The sequence below is a fragment of the Haemaphysalis longicornis genome, unplaced genomic scaffold (assembly GCF_048455015.1).
Source record: "Haemaphysalis longicornis isolate Haplotype H1 unplaced genomic scaffold, Haemaphysalis longicornis Haplotype H1 scaffold_1, whole genome shotgun sequence".
NCBI lineage: Eukaryota > Metazoa > Arthropoda > Arachnida > Ixodida > Ixodidae > Haemaphysalis > Haemaphysalis longicornis.
The window spans coordinates 408,701,352-408,721,841 of NW_027526203.1; the positions used below are offsets into that span (position 1 = coordinate 408,701,352).

At 45.8% G+C, this 20,490-nt stretch overlaps 1 protein-coding gene and 1 long non-coding RNA gene across 3 annotated transcripts in view; one reads left to right on the forward strand and one right to left on the reverse strand.

Annotated features, from left to right (window-relative positions):
- The window catches only part of LOC144155478 (uncharacterized), a 91,991-nt gene extending 91,721 nt beyond the window's left edge, over nucleotides 1–270 (forward strand). Inside the window, exon 3 of the long non-coding RNA XR_013319580.1 lies at nucleotides 67–270. This is a non-coding gene — a long non-coding RNA (uncharacterized LOC144155478). The remainder of the gene's footprint in view (nucleotides 1–66) is intronic.
- Nucleotides 1–20,490, reverse strand: part of LOC144155477 (protein O-mannosyl-transferase Tmtc3-like) — a 431,255-nt gene that overhangs the window by 205,321 nt on the left and 205,444 nt on the right. The window lies entirely within an intron of this gene.

Sequence of the window (20,490 nt, forward strand, 5' to 3'; positions counted from 1 at the left end):
GCCCTTTAACACGTGAGAAATTAAACACGTGGAGCTAGTGTTGAATTTCTCGTTATCGGTTTGCAGATGGCCCAGGAGACTCAAATACACAACAGCCTGAATCACCAGCACATCGTCGGCTTTCACAGCTACTTTGAGGACGATAGCAACGTGTACATCGTTCTTGAGCTATGCACCAGACGGATATATGCTTGGCTATCCCAGCACCTCATAACGATAATATTGTGTTCGTGTTGACTTGGATATAAATGCAATTTTTACGGCTTTGTATCATGTGATTTTCACTTGTTCACACTAGTTTGCTTCTTATGCTGCCTTGATTGATTGATTGTAGGGTTTGACGCGCCGACGCAACGCAGACGATGAGGCGCGCCGTAGTGTAGGGCCACGGATTAATTTTGACCTCCTGGTGATCTTTAACGTGCGTCGAAATCTCGTACACACGGGCGTTTTTGCTTTTTGCCTCCATCAGAAAAGCGACCGCCGCGGCCGGGAATCGAACCCGCGACCTCGTGCTCAGCAGCACAACGCCTTAGCCACTGATCCTTATGCTGCCTTGCGGCAGAAAAAAACCTGACACTTTAAAAAGTGCTTGATGAGGCGATTTCTTGTATTTGGTCGCCAACAACCACTGCTTGCTTTTTTTCTGCATAGCGTCGCTTTTGGACTAGCAAGCTGCAAATCGTAAGGCAGCCGACTTTTCGGCAGCAACCCGCCGCAGTGGCTCAGTGGCTAAGGCGTTGCGCTGCTGAGCACGAGGTCGCAGGTTCGGTTCCCGGCCGCGGCAGCCGCTTTTCTGATGGAGGCGAAAAGCAAAAATGACCGTGTGTACGAGATTTCGACGCACGTTAAAGATCCCCAGGTGGTCACAATTAATCCGGAGCCCTCCACTACGGCGCGCCTCATCGCCTGCATGTCGTCGGCGCGTTAAACCTTACAATCAATCAATTTTCGGCAGCAGTTGCGTATGCAACCTGATATTACCAGGTGCATTGTTGAGAGGTTAGCACAAATGTCAAAGTTATTGACAAATAGCCTTCTAACGAATTCAGTAATACACTGTTATGATTGTGATTTCACAAGTTGTGGTGTAAAAGATTACATGTGTACTGAGCTTCAAGAGTCTATATAGTCTTTTTTTAATTTTCAACTTATCAAACTGCTCGTGCAGCTCACTAAGCGTAAACTGGACATGCACGACAATCTGCTGATACGGAATAACGTGTTCTCAGTTTATTATCTGGTCATATAACCCTCCCCTCAACCCCGAAGGGCTGTAATTTTAATAGAAAAATCACTGAGCTGTATAAAACAACTGACTTTTTCATGCCTGTGCAGTATCCTCGTGCCTTCTGTCCCTTACGTTTCACTCCTTTAAGAGCTCGATTGATCACACTTTTTAAGGCGTTAGCGTTTCTGCGTTAACCCACTGCGGCGATAGCCACATCATATATGAGTAGTACTTATCCAACAGGATACCACGTTGGGCTAGTTGGTGACTACGTACTGAAAAGTGAACAGCGCATGTTTTTTTATTTTTTCCATGGACGAGTCAGAGAAGTACACAACACAGTTTGTGTTGTGTACTTTTCTGTTTCGTCCGTCTCAAAAAAAGAAAAAAGTGCGCTGTTCACTTTTCAGTATCTAGTAGTTGTCGAAGCAATGCCACCTGCCCGAATGGGTAATAAATGACAAATATTCAACTAGTGCTTGTGCATAATTTTGTGCTGATGAAGTGTAGTTCGGTTAAAAGGAATTATGCGTACACATAAGGTATCAGGTGAGGGTTTTAAAGAAGGGATTACCATTCATATAATGGAGAGGTCACTTTGCATTCAAGTAGTGGCCCTTCAAATACTAAAAAATGCCTTAATTTAAACAAAACATCAAATAATAAATGCCCGTAATAGTAAATATCGGTCAACAAAAGAAAAGGCATAACACTGACTTGTACACGTTAGGAGGGATTAAGTGTAAAGGTTTCAAGCATAAAATGGGGTCTTCATTCAGTTGAAGTTGTCGGAGAGGGCGAACAATCGACATTATCAAAAGATTATATAGTGGTTATAATTCGTAACTGCTCTAGTTAAAACAGTGATACCGCACAGGCACCTGTAGGAAAGAATTGAAAGTCCACGGTAGGGCCGATTGGCGAAGCCAATAGGTAGGCATATTTCCTTTAACAATGTAAGCATAAATGAGATGAGTGCGAGTGTTCAAAGCTTCGCAGTTTGCTCTTGGTGTTCAGTTTGGCAAGCAGTTTTAGTCTGAAATATTTGAAATCCTTTTATAATTAGAAATATATTAATAAAACCAGTGACGGCCTCACCACAGGCACGTTTTGAAGCCTCACCGCACGTAGATCCTGCGTACTAATCAAAGAAAAAGACACTCCTCGGTTTATAGTAAACATCTGATATTCACGCTTAATAAAAAGGATACATAAATGCAAATTGGTTATCACAGTCTAAGCCAACCAGAAAATGCCACTTATTACGTCGTAATGCCAGAAAATCCCTCAAAGTTTATTTGCACCCAACGTTCACGAAAGACGTGCCGCAGTGGCTGACTGCCACTGAAAGGCTGCGCTGGTGCGGTGAAGCACAAGGATGCGGGTGGATCCCGGTCACGGCGGCGGCCGTTTTCCCGGTAAAGGGCGGAACAAAAACAGCCGTGTGTCCAGACGTCTGTCCTCGTTGAATATACCCAGTTGGTCTAAATACCCGCGTTCCCGCGTTCCACTGCTCCAAACAAGGTGTCTAGATGCGAACGCTGCCGTACGGCGAAGACGCGCGTTAATCGAGGCGCCCTACTCCAACGTTTATAGAACTGCGTTTTCCTACTCAACGTGCGTTGCAAGCAGAACGTGGAACCTATCTAGTGGAACGTTGCGTAACTGTTGTCGATTGATTTCTTAAAATGGCGCCAGAAGCTATAGTGGCGCGGGCGACAGCAGGCGACGGCGGAGTGAATTCTTTTTCTGCAGTTGATGAAGTAATTAATTTCGCAAAAGTCAAGCATGTTTGATTTTTTTATAAAAGAACACTGCAAATATCACTTCTGTATTGATATGTTGTCTCATATTTCGTAATGTCTTGTTCTTTTTCAACAATGTTGACAAGTATGAACATTACACCAGACATAGACGGGTAGATTTAGCTGTGACTATATAAGACTATTGCGCAGGCATTGTTTTGCTTTGGCCGGGTGGCTGAATCGAGTCACAGACAGACAGACATACAGACAGACCAAAATTTCTGGGTTTAAGTAGCCCAAGAAAGACTATCGTCTTTAAAAGCTTGTTGGGAACCCCCAGCTGCATGGCCCCTGAGATAATCTCCAGGGAGGGCCACAGCTTCGAGGTGGACGTCTGGTCCATCGGGTGCATCCTGTGAGTCGCCATTATTCCTCCTTCCCCCCCTTTCCCCCCACCCCCCCCCCCCTCCCAGAACTGCCAATGAACTGTTGCGTGTGGGATTGTGAGGTTGTAGGATGGCTAGTTGTTCAAATCACGCCACAGTACAAAAGGGCGAGGATTACTGGTGCCTGTTCGCGGTCCTTTTTCATAGTCCTTGTTCCTTTGCGCTACGGAGTGATAAGTATGCACAGTCTTGCTAGTGCGTAGTAGTGAGAGCAGTGCTCCCTGTTTCTCCGTATCAAGCCACACTGCATACGAACACGCGCAAGTAGGTTATCAGTGGAACCGTTGAGTTAAACTATTGTTCTGCTTTGGAGGCAGAAGACTAAGCTACTATTCGTGTGCCTTTTTAGTTGTGTCCCCGTGTAGTGTGCGCAAAAGTTACAGCCATGAATGCAAACCAACTAGCCCGGATTTCCGTGTTATTGTTCAAATACTACATATATATACAAAGTGGCAGTGCGACTCCTGTGGTAACAACAATATTTAGAATTCTGACTTGGGGGGTTAACCAATTTTCAATTATAAAATACGGCTTAGGTGGATGCGTCTGCAGGCGAGGTTTTACTCTGCTACTATCAGCGAGCGCAAGCACTTCGTCTCTTTACATACTCCCTACGTTTCTGCACTGTTGTGTGACGTCTACACTGATCTCCTGCCTGTGCATTGCCTAGATTCGAGTCCGCATATAAAGGCCTCGGGCATGTATACATGTCACTGACCAGAATTTCGCTTTGTACTTAGGTTTTGAGATTCGCTGAACAGTGTGCTCTATTTATTGGTTTTCTGATGAAAAGTTCTACGTGAAGGAATTGAATGTGTACCCGGACGAGACTAATTTGGGTCGTGCGATAACAGGTTCTTGCTATACCACTCCCTTCCACTGCATTCCCCCGTTAGAGACAGCACAAAAGAATTATGACATGTTGATTGTTTCAAATATAAACAAAATAATGCCATTTAATAAGCAAAGTTTATCACCAACCTGACAATGTCTTATTGCAGCTGCCGGTAATAGTACTTGTCCCTGTCTTTTGTTCTGGCATGCAGTTCCGTGCACAGAGGAAGCGATCATTAACGCCATTTTAGTCGGTGCGAGAAATTTACCAAAGAGCTAAATTAAACACGTTATACTGAAGCCATCGAATTTATTTAAGAGGGTACACTTGGAACCTTTGAATGGTAGTCAGACGCACAAAACCGTGGGCGAAACAATATTAGGCATCTTTGAAAGCAATAAATGTCACTGTTGCGACATTCCGCTCCCAGATATGTACAGGCCCAGCACTTCCTGCACACACCCGGCGCCATCTACTGGTTCCCTTGGAGTACTCCTAGTAACTACTAAAAAACGCCCCTGATCGGCCTCAGTAGTTCAGAGGTAGAGTCGCAGGTTTGGGAGCGAAAGGCAATGCTTGGGAGCAATGCAATTTCTTTCTACAAATACTTTTTTGTTGTTAAAAAGTCCTCTTAGCCCAATTATACGGGTGTTTTTGGTAAATAATGACAGTTTGGTATCTTTGAATTCCCGCTTTGCATGGCAACAGAAGTGCCCGGCTTTTACATATTTTAAAACGGAATATCGCGTCACTTGTTTTTGTCCCCCAAAGGGTTGGCCATGGAAGTAAACATACGCTTATTGTCACCAACATTTTCAGCGATGTGGGGTCAAGCAGAATCGTAACATCCGAGGCTGAATATTCGAAACTGTGAGCTAGGTAGCATAACTGCCATTTGCCGGGGGATTGGCCGAAAAGGTTAAATGATGTAAATCGACATAATTATCGCCGTTGTCGACAGTCAGAGGCATGAAATTCGAAATCGTAAGCTTACTAGCGCAAGACCTTTTATTCGTATTTCAGGCGAAACGTCGACATACGTTGCTCTTGTTTGTAAACTGAGCATTGTGATGGCACATTCTCCGCCCGAGGAGTGCGCGGCGTGGACGCGTGGCTTTACAAAAACCGAAATGTGTAACGCAAAGTAAGTTCTGCGGGGACAAAAACCATGCCTGGGCGTAAGAAAGAACTGGCATTGACGCACAAGGTTTTCTGTGTGGGTGTGCGAATATACTTAGGATTGCACCACAAGCAATTACTGAGTTCATTTTTAGATGCGACTGCATCTCATTCACTCGCCTTGTTCCTCCATACGGCGTTGTTGTCCGTCCACACCCCTCCCCCATTCTCCTCGCCGCGCGAGCTGCGCTCTCCGCCGCTCACCCCCTCTCCTCTCCGATAGCGAACACTCTCTCGCGAGGGGCATTGGATTGGATTCGATTGGCTTGGCTTGGCTTGGCTTGGCTTGGCTTGGCTTGGCTTGGATTGGATTGGATTGGATTGGATTGGATTAAAGTAGATTGTGTTGGATTGTGTTGCGTCATAGCCGCGCCACGTTGCGTCATAGCCGCGGTCGTTCCAGCACCGGCGTTCCGATTTCCACCGATGCGTTGAATGGAGCCTAATAATTCTGCTATCGCCCACGCAACCGTAACAAGCACCGATCACTGTGTTAACAGGAATGCTAGCACCACTGAAGACAAGGCTGTGAAGCGGCGTGAACGTGATGCTGAACGCAAACGATTGAAGCGAGCAGCCGATTCGGAACTTCGTAAACGTGATACCGAACGCAAACGGTTGAAGCGAGCGGCCGATGCTGAACTTCGTCAACGTGAAGCCGCTGCCGTACGCGAGAAGCGAGCGGCCGATGCTGAACTTCGTCAGCGTGAAGCCGCTGCTAAACGCCAACGCCGAGCTGCTGATCCAAGTACCGTTCGTCAGACCGAAGCCGCTGCTCAACGTAAACGGCGGGAAATTAGAGAATCAACCCAACGGAAACACCAAGTGAACCCCCAAGATGCGTCGCATCTCCTCAGGGTTCCCCTCGCGGGAAGGTGGGGTAATTTTTTCATGATAGTACTATGGCCGTTGCATTTGGTAAGGCTCTGGAATGATTTCTCTTGCAATCATTCCAGCCCCACTATCTCTCCTGTAGAGTCACTTACGGCTTAGTTGTTTTTCCAGGCTCTTACACCACAGTGACCGTTCTGTGAGATGTGCTGATCAACTCTCTCTGTTGACGCGGGATGCAGCTACACCCTGTTGGTGGGGCACCCGCCGTACGAGGCTACGACCATGGAAGAGGCGTACGTCCGCATGCAGAAGAACGAGTACGACGTACCCTCAACTGTAAGCCCTACTGCCCGCAGTCTTATACAGCGTATACTTCAGCCCGACCCAGAACGGAGGCCCGACATCGACGCTCTCCTTGAAGCCGACTTCTTTTGTGGAGGTAGGTTCTCCCAAGCACCTACTCACATGGTACTGATTATTAAACATACAGTTAGTTGGCCCCTCTTTTGTGATGAGCGTGCATCAGAGCTACCATTACGTATTGAAGATAAGATTTAACATTGGGGCTGCAGCAAACGTTAACTAGGGGGTGGTTGAGGGTGGCATATGCTGTATAAAATTTACAATAATATAGGCACATTCGAGCTGTTCGCATTATAGTATTATGACTTTTGGCAAAATGCCTTTGGCACGGATTAGTTCGGGCATATATAACTGGTTCAGGAAGTGATAGTCACATTAGTTACAGTATATATGGGTCGTAGATCCGCAAGTGTAAACTGTAAATGTTTAGATTTTTAGTGCCAGGTGCCCAACAAAAGTTGTACAAAGCTATGTATACTAATCAGCGTCGTAGTCTACACTTAGCGGGGCTGTAAGGACATGTGATATTTGAGATAGGAAGGCATTAAATTCAGTAATAGTTTTAAATGTAGTTTGGTCTCACCCTAATGCACCTGAAATAACAATAATAAAGTGCAGTGAATTCGGCGGGCAACGAGTCCCGATATACGACCTGACTCAAACATGCCATGTGCTCGCTCAAGACGCCTTCCGCTTCCGTAGCTCGATCGCTAACGAGTCGTGCTGCTGAGCCCTAGGACGCGTGTTAGATACTGGCCGCGGTGGCCGTTTTCCTGATGGAGGCGAAAACGAAAACTCCCGTTCGTCGAGGTTTTCGTGCATGTTAAATATACACAGGTGGCAAAATTGATATGTAGCCCTCCACTACGGCGTGCCCCATGCCTCAAGCGTAGCTTCGTCGCGTAAAACCCTCCAAAATGTTCATACAATTCAAAACCAAACGTCATGCGTGCACCGAATAATGTCAAAACGCGAACCGCATTTTTTTCCTAGGCAAACCGCCCGCTCGGTTTCATCGTGAAGCTATTTCGCGCCATTGTAATGATTCATCAATCAGGCGCATGACGGTGAAGCCGACCCCCGGTTGCGTCTAAGAATGCATCTTGTAAAGCTCTGCAGTAGATTACGCAGTATGCCACTTCTTGGGAACTAATGAGTAAGCTTCGTGATGTGTAAATACTGGCAATGAATTTTGCTTACAGCCGTTATAACATAACCGACTACAAAACTGAGCGATTAAAACATGTCTCATTACTGCCGTCGACTACCGAAATCGTCGAGGTTCCCGACGATAAAAGCCCATGCGTTAAGTTACTCCCAGCCGTAGACCTATTAGCCTAGTCCTCTATCTATCAGACAAGGCTAATCCCCTTAAAACACCCCAAAAGCGTTCAATCGACAGCCGATTAAACACCACTTTTTTCAAGTGCTTTTGTTGTTCTTTTTTTATTCTTTTGCAGTATGAGAATGAACAGCCTGATTACGTTTATAACCACTGGCTCAAGTTCAGCCACCTTTTTAGTCTCGTTCATGGTGTAGTTGAAAGTAAACTGCTCACGATATATCATGTACCACTATATTTCTATGTTCATATTCGTACGTGATTTTTGTTGACTCCCACCAGTTCTTGTTCTTTGATATCTTCAAAACGTGAATGCCTTTAAATTGTCTCATGTTAATCTTATATATTCCACTTGAAAAGGCTGCTATTTAGGTCTCCCGCCGGCATTCTTCGTCGTATCAGGACCTCTTATTGTTTTTATTAGCTATTCATTCTTCGTTTAGTAGTTCCAATGGCAAAGAAGCCGTTGCGCAATATATTAGTTGACCCCTTTCTGCTCCTTTATTTTGTACACCGCACTGTCTGTTTAATTGTCTATTTTTTTTTGTTCTGCTCTGTTGTGCTCTGCATTTAGCACGACTGTACTCCCCATTATATGCCCCGCTTGCGAGCAACTCATAAAGTAGTGGTAGTAGTATTAATTGTTCATAAATATTCAAAGCCGTACGCTTGCAGTGAGTAAGCTTAATTACGTAGTTAATTACGTACCCACTAATAAACGATCGCATGATCATTCAATCACCGAATCAATCGATGATTGATTGATACGATTGTTTATTATTATCCATTCTTTATTTATTTACTAAATCTCCGGTGGCGTCATTAGTGCTTCACGAAGTGCAAGCATCGTCGTAAGCTCAGAATTTTTTTTCAGTAATCCTTTGCCATCTGGTTAGCAAGCCAAGCTCGCTTCTAGTCAGACCTCTCCAGCTATTTAAAGGATTTTCTTAAGCTCATTTACCTCTTTTAAGTAGCAACATCTATCCGAAAAGGAAAAAAAGCTGGTTACGCGGGCCCGTGACTGAATGGCGACGTACTCTAAGTAATGCTTAGGAAGAAGCTTCAGCAACAAGGTCAAGTTGGTCGCGTGTAAGGCAAATCACGCCCGTCGCGGTTGGCGCTGAAGTGTTGGTCAGACTGTTCATGACAATGAGGGCGCTAGTTAACAGCGGAGTTGGCGCCGCATGAGGGGATTTGCGGTCGCCCGTTTTCAAATAGCATCTCTCCTGGCTTCAAAGCCCGGGCCCGAATTGTTCGCTCATTAATGATGAATGAACCTTTCTAAACTAAATACTGGCTCTTCGTGTGTGTATAGTTATTAACTAATTGCACAACGTCGGAACTACCAGACCGGAGAGGGCGTTTAAAATTGTTACGCATCGGTACGCTCTCTTGATGTCAGCACAGGTAGATTGGGACTTTTGGGGTTGGTTTTAGTTGCCGTACCCTCACTTCGCAAACACTGCGGTCATTCGAGCCTCGTTCACCCGAACGATAAGGTCAACGAAAACAGCTGAAAAAAAAAAGAAAGAAAAAACAAAGACGCTGCAGTGGCTCGAAGTGCCATTTCATAAACCGATCTACCTGAACCAGCTGCACAGTTTTCGGCCACGCCGTCTGTTGGGAGCATGCCTCCTTGTCAAAGGATTAAATGAATAAACGATTCTATATCTCCACCGCGGCCCGCAGGGACTGGTGCGGTGAATATATTTTCAAGTTGGCCGACGCAGCGTAGGTCGAGACGGTGTATGTTATCCGCACGTAATGTTTTTAATAAACGTGAAATTGTTTTCAAAAATGGTAGGCCTTTAATTCTCACCGGCAATGTGACTCACCAATGCTTAAATCCTTACAAAAATGGCCTGTGATAATACCCACCTTGTCGCTGGGGAAGGAGTTACGCACGCATATTTGGTCACGCACGTGCATATACCCATATTATTTCCCGCATACAGACCTAAGCACTGAATGCTTATGTGGAGTTCTAGCTCTAAAAATATTCTGGACGCATAAAATTCGCATAAAGCCCGAGTAAAGGCCTGCGCGCTGGCTAAAGCTTTCAGCCACACAAAGTGAGCGATCGCTCTGTCTTCCTTTCTTTCGTCCTAGTGTTCTTGGTCACTCTGTAGTTGATCATGGCCTACAGAAACACAACGCTTACGCACATGAATACCACAGTTATATTACAGGTTATCTAGTAATACTTACAGCTCGCTACTATACAAAACAACATTTCCGATTTTACTTTTTATAAGGGCATAAGAAAGGGAGATAACCTCGCCAGCTATGGTACCTAAATAAACACAGCGATGTACGGTAGTCAAGTACTGATTATTACGACGTTGCTATAGTGGGAAGTACGTCTAACAGCAAGATCTGGCTTTGAGCTGACTGGTGTATGACTGGGTAGAGCTAAACCGCGCGAGAAGTTGAAAAAAAATAATAATACCCGCACACAAACTTCTTTTGACTTTTGTCCCTATTTTTCGAGCTGTTTCAGTCCGATCACTACCGTAAGTTGCAGTTCATCTGAAATTCTTCGTTGGTTAAATTTGATGTTAGTATTTCGACCACAATGCAAGCTTCTCTTATTCTTGAGCGTTCTTTTTTTTTTTGTGTGTGTGTGTGTGTGGCGTGCTGTGATTGTCGACGAACTCTTCCGATATATTCGTGGGGCACATAATAGTAATTTCTCAGGATCAGCAGGGATTTTAAATAAATGTCGGGATTTGCTTATACAGTTGAACCTCGTTAATTCGAACTACGAGGGGATAGAAAATCTGTTCGAATTAGCCATAGTTCGAACTAGCGGGGCTCCCTTTGATTGGCGGTACAGCGCACGCTGCCAGTATTAGGCACGCATGCGCGATAAAGTAGACGGTATTGCACGTCCTTCGGAGTGCACTTTAAATAATGACGTGCTGCGAAAGTACGGCATACGCAGTGGTACGGCATACGCAACGAAGCGAGGCCGCGTGGTTTGTGCCAGCTGCTTCTGTGTACGCGGAGCAAGCACGCGGTTACGGGTTTGGGGAAGCTGCGGAGGCTATTGATGCACTGAACTTTGGCCTTCGTCTTCGAATTTTACGAAAGGTAGTCTGTGCGGACGGGAAATATTGTTAGAATTAAACGTGGCACGAGTTTCAGGTTCGAATTGCCGACAGTTTTCCCCCATTAAAATACACATCACTTTGCCGCGACCAATGGACCAGTTCGAATTATCCCTTGGTTCGAATTATGCGACGTCGAATATTAACGAGGTTAGACTGTATATATAACGCCTAAATACGTAGCCTTTGGTGGTTGGCCTCGCAAGACGCTTAACTACTAATAACTAATAACTAGTGCTTGCCAGAATTACGAATTTTAATCTGTGGGGTCTTTAAGACGGCAGCCGAACTTTTAATTTGATGACATATTCTCTCATGTGAGCTCGCTTTGAACTTTCAGGTCGGCCTTCGAATGTCACACGCAATTAGAATCGTCTATACTTTATCGGCACACAGTAACATAAGAGCGGGACGCACAGCGGGGACAAATGTTAACCAAGTGTGGTTATTACACTTCCTAATTACCGTATGCAATTTCCAATTCCGGCCAGAGGCTATGCGCGGTGCCCCAGAAGAGTTACAGGAAATGTTCGTTTCGCTTCACTTCCCCAGTCAACTGCCGGAGTGGCATGGCGAAAGCTTCGGCTGCTGTCGACGCGCGGGATAACAAGGAGGCCGGCACCGCTGTATCCAGAACCCTTCATGGAGACCAAGGACCAACCGACCAAGCGGTCAAACGAGCCGAGACCTCAGTATGTTCGCTCACATAAGCTACGCGTTTAATACTGCGATGAACTTAACGCTCCGCAAATACTCCCGTACGCCTGCGTCACGTGATCTCAGTTGCTGCTGCGCCGAAGGTCTTTTTGAGCGAGCACCACGTATTTCAGTTCCATCTTTAAATCTTGTGGAGGTAATAAGTTTTACACGTTTCCCCTTATGGCAGACGTCCTTCTCTAGAACTCTTGAATACACACACGAGAGAGGCCGACATTAGAAGCCGCCTACAGTTCGTTTACTTCCGCATACGCCCGAGCATTATTAAGTAGAATTTCTAATAACATCTGTAATAAACCAACATTTATCTCTCTCTATATGTATATAATAATGTATTTTGTTTAATAAAGCTTTGCCCTGAGAACAATAACAACTGCAATTAAGGCGGTACACCCTCACGGTAACCAATTATATAACATATCTTTATTGATTACAATAATGGGTTCGCGATGTCATAACGGGACCTTCACTAAGGAAGTAACGTGAGCGCATGGCGGAAAACAGTTTTTCGGAACTGGGCACTCGTCTCAAGGCGGCCAGGTTCTCCCAGTCTGCTTTGTCAGCAGAATTTTAAAGCTTGGGGTGGCATACTAAGAGCACGGAAATGGACAGCAGGTGTATTGACGGAGCATTAGAATGCGTGAGAGTCTCATCCCTCTCCGTCGCGAGCTTGAGACTCGACCTGATGCGCACGCCTCGCTCCGACTTTAGGATGGCGCAACGCGACGTTTCTCGATTACGCTGCATTTTAACCACCGCAGTGGTCACGCCTGCTCGCTTTAGCAGTGGCAGTGGCTTGCATATCGCTCCCTTCGTTGTTCACCGGTATTAGCATCTCGCCGCCATCATTCCCATTCCACCCGTATTTTTAACACGAAAGTGTTTTATTCCGGGCTACACAAAGATTTCCATGACGTCATATCCGTCACGGAAGTGAGGCCAGTACAACGAAGCAATCGGCCTGTAAAGGGTGCACCCTTGCACACAGAGTGTTCTTGCGGAGAAGCAACCTTTACTACTGAAGAGTACGTTATACTTCGTGTTGTTTGTTTTCTGGTTTTATATTTTCACACGAAAGTGTTTTACGCCGAGATACACCAAGATTTCGCTGACATCATATCTATCACGGAAATGACGCCAGTACACCTTTACCGAAAAGATCCGCCAGCAGGACGTCGTTCGCAAAGCACACCCACAAGACAGCCGCTGACCCGCAAATCATGCTCAGCTGCAGATTTCGCTGCACATTTCCTTTTCGTGTTTTACCGATTCCTATGACAGAGGAATCAACCACAGTTTTTTTTTGCCTAGACAGCGAGGACCCGTCGCTACAGGTCGGCCTCTGGGTGAAGGCAGCACCACCATTACCAGCTCGGCTTGATGTCACGTTTTCCGCACACGCTCTGTCGTTCTCTGCTCATTTACCGCCCTCTGTCTGTGGATCGAAGACAGACGCAAGTGATCTTTTGCTCACGCAATAATAACTGCACTCACTGCACCGGGATATTCCTTCAAAGGATCACAGTGTAGCCTCCCAATATGCTGAAGTCAGCATATATAAAAGTTAGCAGTTTACAAAACTTCTACCTTAAGTTGAGGAGAATAAAGACTTAATTGCTGAAATGCTTCTGACGTTTCTATCAAGGGCCGACCTTGCCGGCCCCAGACCGAAACATTGGAACCATTTCTTCAACCGCCGTATCTTCATCTTCTGAAGTGATTTCAACCGGACCAAGAAAGGCCTGCTCCCCTTTCCTTACGCACGCACGCACGCACGCACGCACGCACGCACGCACGCACGCACGCTGACACGCACACGCACACGCGCACACTAAGAAAAGCGGTTGAGACACCGGTGCTGGGAGCCCCATATCTGCCGGTGTAGATCTGGTGGTCTCTCAGAATCTGCCCCCCCTAAGGTGTCGCATGCGTCCGACACGCAGGATCAGGCAGGAGGTCCCTAATAGATGGTCACTGTTAGCTTCCGGGGTAGCAACCGTACAATGGGTACATATATCCACAAACGGAGCATAAAAATGAAGTCACGTTGCAGATACGGCCGTCCGAACTCGAAGCATCGGCAGCAAGCCATCCCAGCGAGCGCACTGGGAACATTAGTGCCGTGCCGGGAAATACAGTACGCGTGCAAACGCGAAGTCCACCTTTATCAGCAGCAATACAACCAGTGTTGACACTGAGAGAAGTGGGACTGGCCGCGGGAGAACTGCAATGGGGTTTCTATCCGCGCTATCCGGGCAGGAAGCACATTTTGGCGAATCGAGAAACGCGGAAATGACATGGGTCCGGATCCAGGGTATGTGTGCCTGTAGACCGACTGGTCTTACGAGCGACACGACGCAAATCGCGTGTCGCTTTCGTTGGTCTTTGCAAATGCGGAGCTAAATTTGAGGAGTCAGTGGTGACGAAAGCGCCTGAAGACTGCTTCTGGCTCTGTCAATAGAGTTGCTGCAGGGCGCAGGGTCTCCTAGGTGCAGCTCTGGTTTACAGTAGCTTGGGTGGAACACGTCATGGCTGTAGTTATGGTGGGGTCATGTGTTCCAGTACCAACGGAAGCCCGCAATATATACCAATAATAACATCGCTACAGAACTACCCCGTACGCAATAGATGGTACGGGGGCACGTAACATACGGTGGTACGTAATAGAAGACAGAACTTTTCTTTGCCAGCGACACTTATAACAAACAAAGAAATAATTAAGATAATAAATGATCTATAATGTCTTACATTTAGAAGTAAATGGTCGATTATTACGCCCATTGCGTTGTGGGCTGGTGTGATTGGTGTTAGATTAATCGTCAAAGGTTTAATCGGCCGATATAGGCGGAAAATAAGTATCTCGATCGGTTTGGAAATATAGATTGTGGTTGCTTAACATCCATGAGTTTTCGTGTTCGTGGTAGATCATTTTATTTGTCTCTATAAAGATATTGTAAGAACCCTCAAATGCAATGGTTGGATAATGCGGAAGCATTCTTTCAAGCCGCTCACCTCCACGCACACACCTCAACGAATCTGTCCACTGTTGTTTTGGCGGCTGGAAAGAATTCTTGCCAATTTCTTCGCACTTACGCATAGTTCCCTGCCTTGCGAGGCTTAACTGCAATGTACAACATCAATGTGGTATAGCCAATTTTAAAGTCCAAAACACTATTTAGTGAGCTTGACTGCTACAAAGTGGGCTTTTTTAGAGTCGGCTACACTACTACACAAAAATATATTTATAGGAAGACATTTTCCCAGTGGCAGTTTTAGTAGTCTTATAAGAAAATACGCAGCTTTTTTATTAAATACCTCCTCAGTGCACCATGTATACCTACGATGCCCCTTTAATGTCTACTTCACAACTGCGAAAATTGTGTTGCTAGGAGTACATCTGTGAGGGGGCAATATATGCAGTTTATATCAAAACACGACGGCCCGAGGGTCTTTTATTATATACCGCCATAATACACCAAACGCGACTAAAAAAACACTTTTAAAGTTGACTTCACTGCTATGCGCAACTGCACTGCTCGGTATGCGTGTCTGAGGGGGATATAAATGGTATTTTGTATGAAAATAGGAGGACACTAGAGCATTTTATCAAATACTTCATGTGACGCCATGTATACCTTTAGAGAATTGTGTCATGGGTTATAGGCAGGTTTTGGGAGGAAGGAGATTCATATCCCTTCCACACGACAAATTTAATACCGTTCAAAACAAATGACATCAGCCGTGATTGGCATTCGGTTTTGGCCTTGCGGGTCTACAGGGCGAAGGAGGTATGGTTCGATAATGATAGCAGTGACGATTAGCGAACTCGCGGAAATGCAGCATACAAATTTTAATGTATTTTCAATGTTTTATGGCATGGAATATTTTGAAAAGGAGACTAATCAAATTTTTTTTAAATAATAAAAAAGTGTATCACTGTTCGCAGTGACATCAGTAGATACACAAGCCGTATCAATGTATCAGTAGATACAAAGTAGACATCAAAAGCCGAGACAAGTAACCAAAGAATGCGTGTCGTGGTAACAGCAACGTGGCGCAGCTTTGCGAAAGTTGTCTGCCTCAATTTCAATGTAAAACAACAATAAGGAAATAATAATCATTTGGTGATAGTTTTTATGGTGGTGGTGGTGGTGGTGATGTTTATTGACGGGTGGACCTAGCCTTGCGTGGTATGCCGGCAATTGCTCACCCGATCAGCACCTTTTTACCGCTATACGCGGGAATTCACCATGACTCGCTGAGGCTTGGGACACGTAAAAATTGCAGGATCAAACGAAAGATGTCCCTCCCCGTGATCCAATGGCCTTCCGGGAAAATTAAATCGTTCAAAGAGGCATGCGGAGCGGCCATCCTTCGCAGTTCTTTAAACAAAGCTAACCGCTCCTCCGCATGCTCTCGGCAGTCCATAATAAAATGGCCGATGTCGCCTGTAGCACCACACGTGCATAGCGATCGAGGCGGCCTTGAAAAAGATCAAATCGCTTCGGGTGCAGCATGCGGTAATTCTAACGGATTCCAAGTCGGCCCTACAACTCTTGCAGCTTGGATTTCCCGCAGATAAAATTTGCCAACGCTCCCTGCGTCTTCTTCAGCAGATAAAGGAAAACGGATTTTGCGTTCGCTTCCAGTGGGTCCCTTCCCACGTAGGAGTGCTTGGAAACGAGGCTGCGGACCAGTTGGCTCGTAAAGCGTTATCGTGCACTCGTCTTCTGAAGGTGGCTCCAGATGAACGGCGCATTTTAAAAACAATCATACAAGATCATTTCCGCTCTCTTCGGCGACCACAACATCGAACTTGTGTCACAAAAGGAATGAAGAGGACAGAGGCAACCTTACTGTTCCGCATCCGGACCAACTCAGCGCGGACACCGGCGTGGCTCCATAAGCTGAACATTACCGCTTCACCTCTGTGTGGTGATAGTTTTTAGACACACTGCTCTGCCATTCATTATTAAGCTTCCTTGTTCAGTGACGGGCCACTGCTGTCGAGGCTACTCATTCTGTTCGGAAGCTTGTTCCCTTAACTCATTCGCTTCCCCGAATGCCATTTGCTTTCAATGTCATTCAGTGTTCTCGTGTAGCACCAATCTAATGACATTAACAGCTAATGACATTCGCTGTAAGTGTCACAAGATTTGCCTTGTGGCAGGGGTACAGGAATGGTTCCGCATTTAAACCAGAAACCTGCCGCCCAGACTGGACCCCGCGTCTGAGTTTTTCCCAACCAATCGGCCACCACGGCGTGTTTTCGTTCGCGCCGTCTGCACAGCCGTAGAGTGGACTCCGTGTCTATCACTGAGGTAATCTAAAAACATTGTCTCGCTAGCGACTGCAGCGACAATTGAAGTGTTCTAGCATTTTGAAACTACATTAACTTAGTAGCCAAATATAAATAAAAGAAAGGCGATACATGAAACATATGTCGTAACTTTACACAACCCGGCTACTAGTTGCAAATCAGGCGGCGCGAAAATTTCGGTGAGAGAATAGCGCCGTGTATGAAGGGCAATGCTACGCCACGTTTAACCGTGCGTTGCGCCGCACGAAAGTTCAATCCATTTTTTTCTTTTCGTCTATACTAACAACACGTTCTTTCTTTAAAGCCTTTTCACATCTATTCTCCATCGCGCGTTTTAACGCCGCTCTACCTATCTCGGTAAAATAGGCCGTAAAAAAATTATACAAGAAGAAATAATTTATAAATACGAGAGTGGTGTATTTCAGTAACGGAGAACACCGTAGCTGCAAGACTGAGCTTTGTTTCTTTCTTCTTTTTTTCCCAAGCAGTTTGTTACGCTGGCATGTTTGGTATATTTGCTCAGTGCGAAACGTTCCGGGTCGCTGGGATCACAGTTCACTCCGCCAGCTCTCTTTTCTTTCTTTTTTTCCCCTCCGCGTTTCCGAGGCCGCATAGTGCACCCAACAGCAGGATGAGGCCTGCGGCGAACGGGCGCAGTTTTACGCACCAGAAAGTTTTCCGCTACTCCGAGTCCATTTTAATAGGCAGAGATTTACTACAACGCGTGCTCTGGCTGGGTCTATTAATCAGCCGCACACTTTGGAGCTAAGGGGCAAAATTAGACGCTGTCCGTTGAAGCGGCGCCAAGAGCGCACAGTGGCAGCAAAATAATCGTAATCTATATAAGCCCACGCGAGGTTCGCCGGTCGTACGTCCGCTGTTTACGAAAAAGTCATGTAAAAGCGAAACGCGACGAGCAGCTAGCGACAGCGTTGTAAAAGAGCGGGTAAATGGCAACGAAGACGGGAAGCCAAAACGAGCAGGTGTTATTTGTGTCCTGAGTTAAATATATGCCCCATTTCGTTACAGCATTGCGCCTCCGATAAAGAGAGCCGGGCACGAGAGAATAATTATTGTTGAATAATTAAAAATATATCAAGGATGCAGGGCGCAGTTGTAAAGCTCGTCAAAGCAGCTGGCTAATTTTTATCAGTGCTTTTGTCAGATTCGAAGCTTAGCTGTGACCGGCCGGCGCGGCCGCCGTTCAGATTACTACACCTGCGCGGGGTGTACAGTTCGTCGCAGGTTTATCATGGATCTCGTAAACGTCGTTATATTATGGGTATAAAAGGGGCCTGCTTTGAACTCGTTGACATTACGTTCGTTCATTTACACTGGCTGCCAATCGATCGATCGATCGATCGAGCGATCAATCAATCAATCAATCAATCAATCAATCAATCAATCAATCAATCAATCAATCAATCAATCAATCAATCAATCAATCAATCAATCAATCAATCAATCAATCAATCAATCAATCGTAAATTGAATTAAACAAATCATTGATAAAAGCTGTATTGTTAATGCAACCAGATGTGGCGCATTGGCTTAGTCTGAGGCACGGTGTGGTCTGAGGAGAAGTATGTGCGGCGTTGTTGCTTCCCATATTCATATAAGATATGAAAGTTCCGGAATGAAAACATCAAACCCGGGTTCAGTAGCTTTTTTTTTTTTTTTTTTTTTTAATCCGCCACTTGGGAGCAAATTTCTGGTCGGCCACGCTGCATTAGGTACGTAATCAGCGTCACACGTGTTGCAAAGCTACGCGCCTGTGCCGCAAGGAAGTCCTGATAATAATGATTTCGTCCTGGTGTATAAAACAACGGACTTGTCCGGCAAACAACTATGCCGTAAGCAGCGTAGTAGACCTGCTTACCAGGTGACCCGTTAATTCTGGTGATCTCTTCATTTTCATTTTAACTGCCGTCAGCACTTGCGCACAGCTTGAATTAAGAGATGAAGCCCTAATTAATACCGAACTCCTTAATTGGGGCTCGGACTGGCAGTAGAGAAAAAAGTATTTTTCATCTGACCTCCCACGTAATGGATCATTGGAAGGCGAAAAGAATAATGAATTCAACTGGATTTGCCCTAGCCTTCTCTCTCTAATTTGGAAGGCGAGAGAGGGAAGAAAAGTTAAACATGTAATCGCTCAAAACGAGAGAAGTGTAGCGCCAACGCAACAAAGGGGAAAAAAACCACCGTACTAAACCGAATTGATTTTTCCCCTCTAGTTCCCATATTATCTTCTCACACGTTTTATTGTTTCACAGGTTCATACGTGACACGCCTATTTATTCTCCTCGCAACCAGCCCCGGCTGACGAAGACTAGTCGTCCTGGCAGCGAGGAGGAGCCCACTGGCAGGGTTGGCCGCACCCCTATTGTTCAGCGGGCTTTATTAATTTCGCCGCCAATGTATGCCCACTCCGATCTCGGCGCGGAGAAGACACAAAGAGAAATCGGCGCAAGAAGAGAAACAACAGAGAAATAAAACTAGGCAAGGCGAAGTAGCGAGGGCCCATGAGAAAGAACGACGCGCGGTAACCACAAATCGTCGCGTACTCAATGTAATTGTTCAGCGCCTGTCGGCCCAGCCCCATACAATGAATTAATAACAAAAAACGATTATTCTAATTGAAGCAGTTCCTCACCGCCGCCCGTTGCGCCACTCTCTCTCTCTCTCTCTCTCTCTCTCTCTCTCTCTCTCTCTCTCTCTCTCTCTGTCTCTCTCTCGCTACTCTCTTTTGTTTTTTGCTTGCTCCTCGCGAGCGCTGCCTTCACCTCTGCGAACCGGGGCTGATCGATCACAGCCCCTACCGCAAGTCAATTTGGGCAGTGCGCCATTACTTACGCATTTCATGCTTGCTAGGTCCGCTTTTTTTCTTTTTTATTGCTTTCTTTCCCTACTTATTTGTCAACTGTATATAGAGGTAATTGCTATTAATGCTAGAGGGTGAAGGCAAATAGTTCACAAACTCTTTTCAAAAAGCCGGAATTACTAAAAACAGGGCGAAGCTTGTCTCTGTGCAGCAATGGAATTTGGTCAGTTCCAACTTGGCCCGGTCCACGTTCTCTCTCAAAAAATCAGCTGCGTGTCCTATAATTATAGGGCCCGTGGCAAGAAGGTTGCTGCACATTGTCAATCTATGCACCTTCGGGTTTCAGCACTGCTTGAATCGTTCTGATATCTTTTTCTTTGCTGAATAGCGGGGGAATAAAGCCTTCAGTTCTCAACACCTTGGCATTGTTTCACAGCCCATGACTCTAAAACAAACAAAAAATGACCAAATGAATGAATGAACCTAGAAGGAGAGGTCGAATACCTTGCGCTGGGGAAGGGGGGAAAGTGGAGGGGAAATAAAC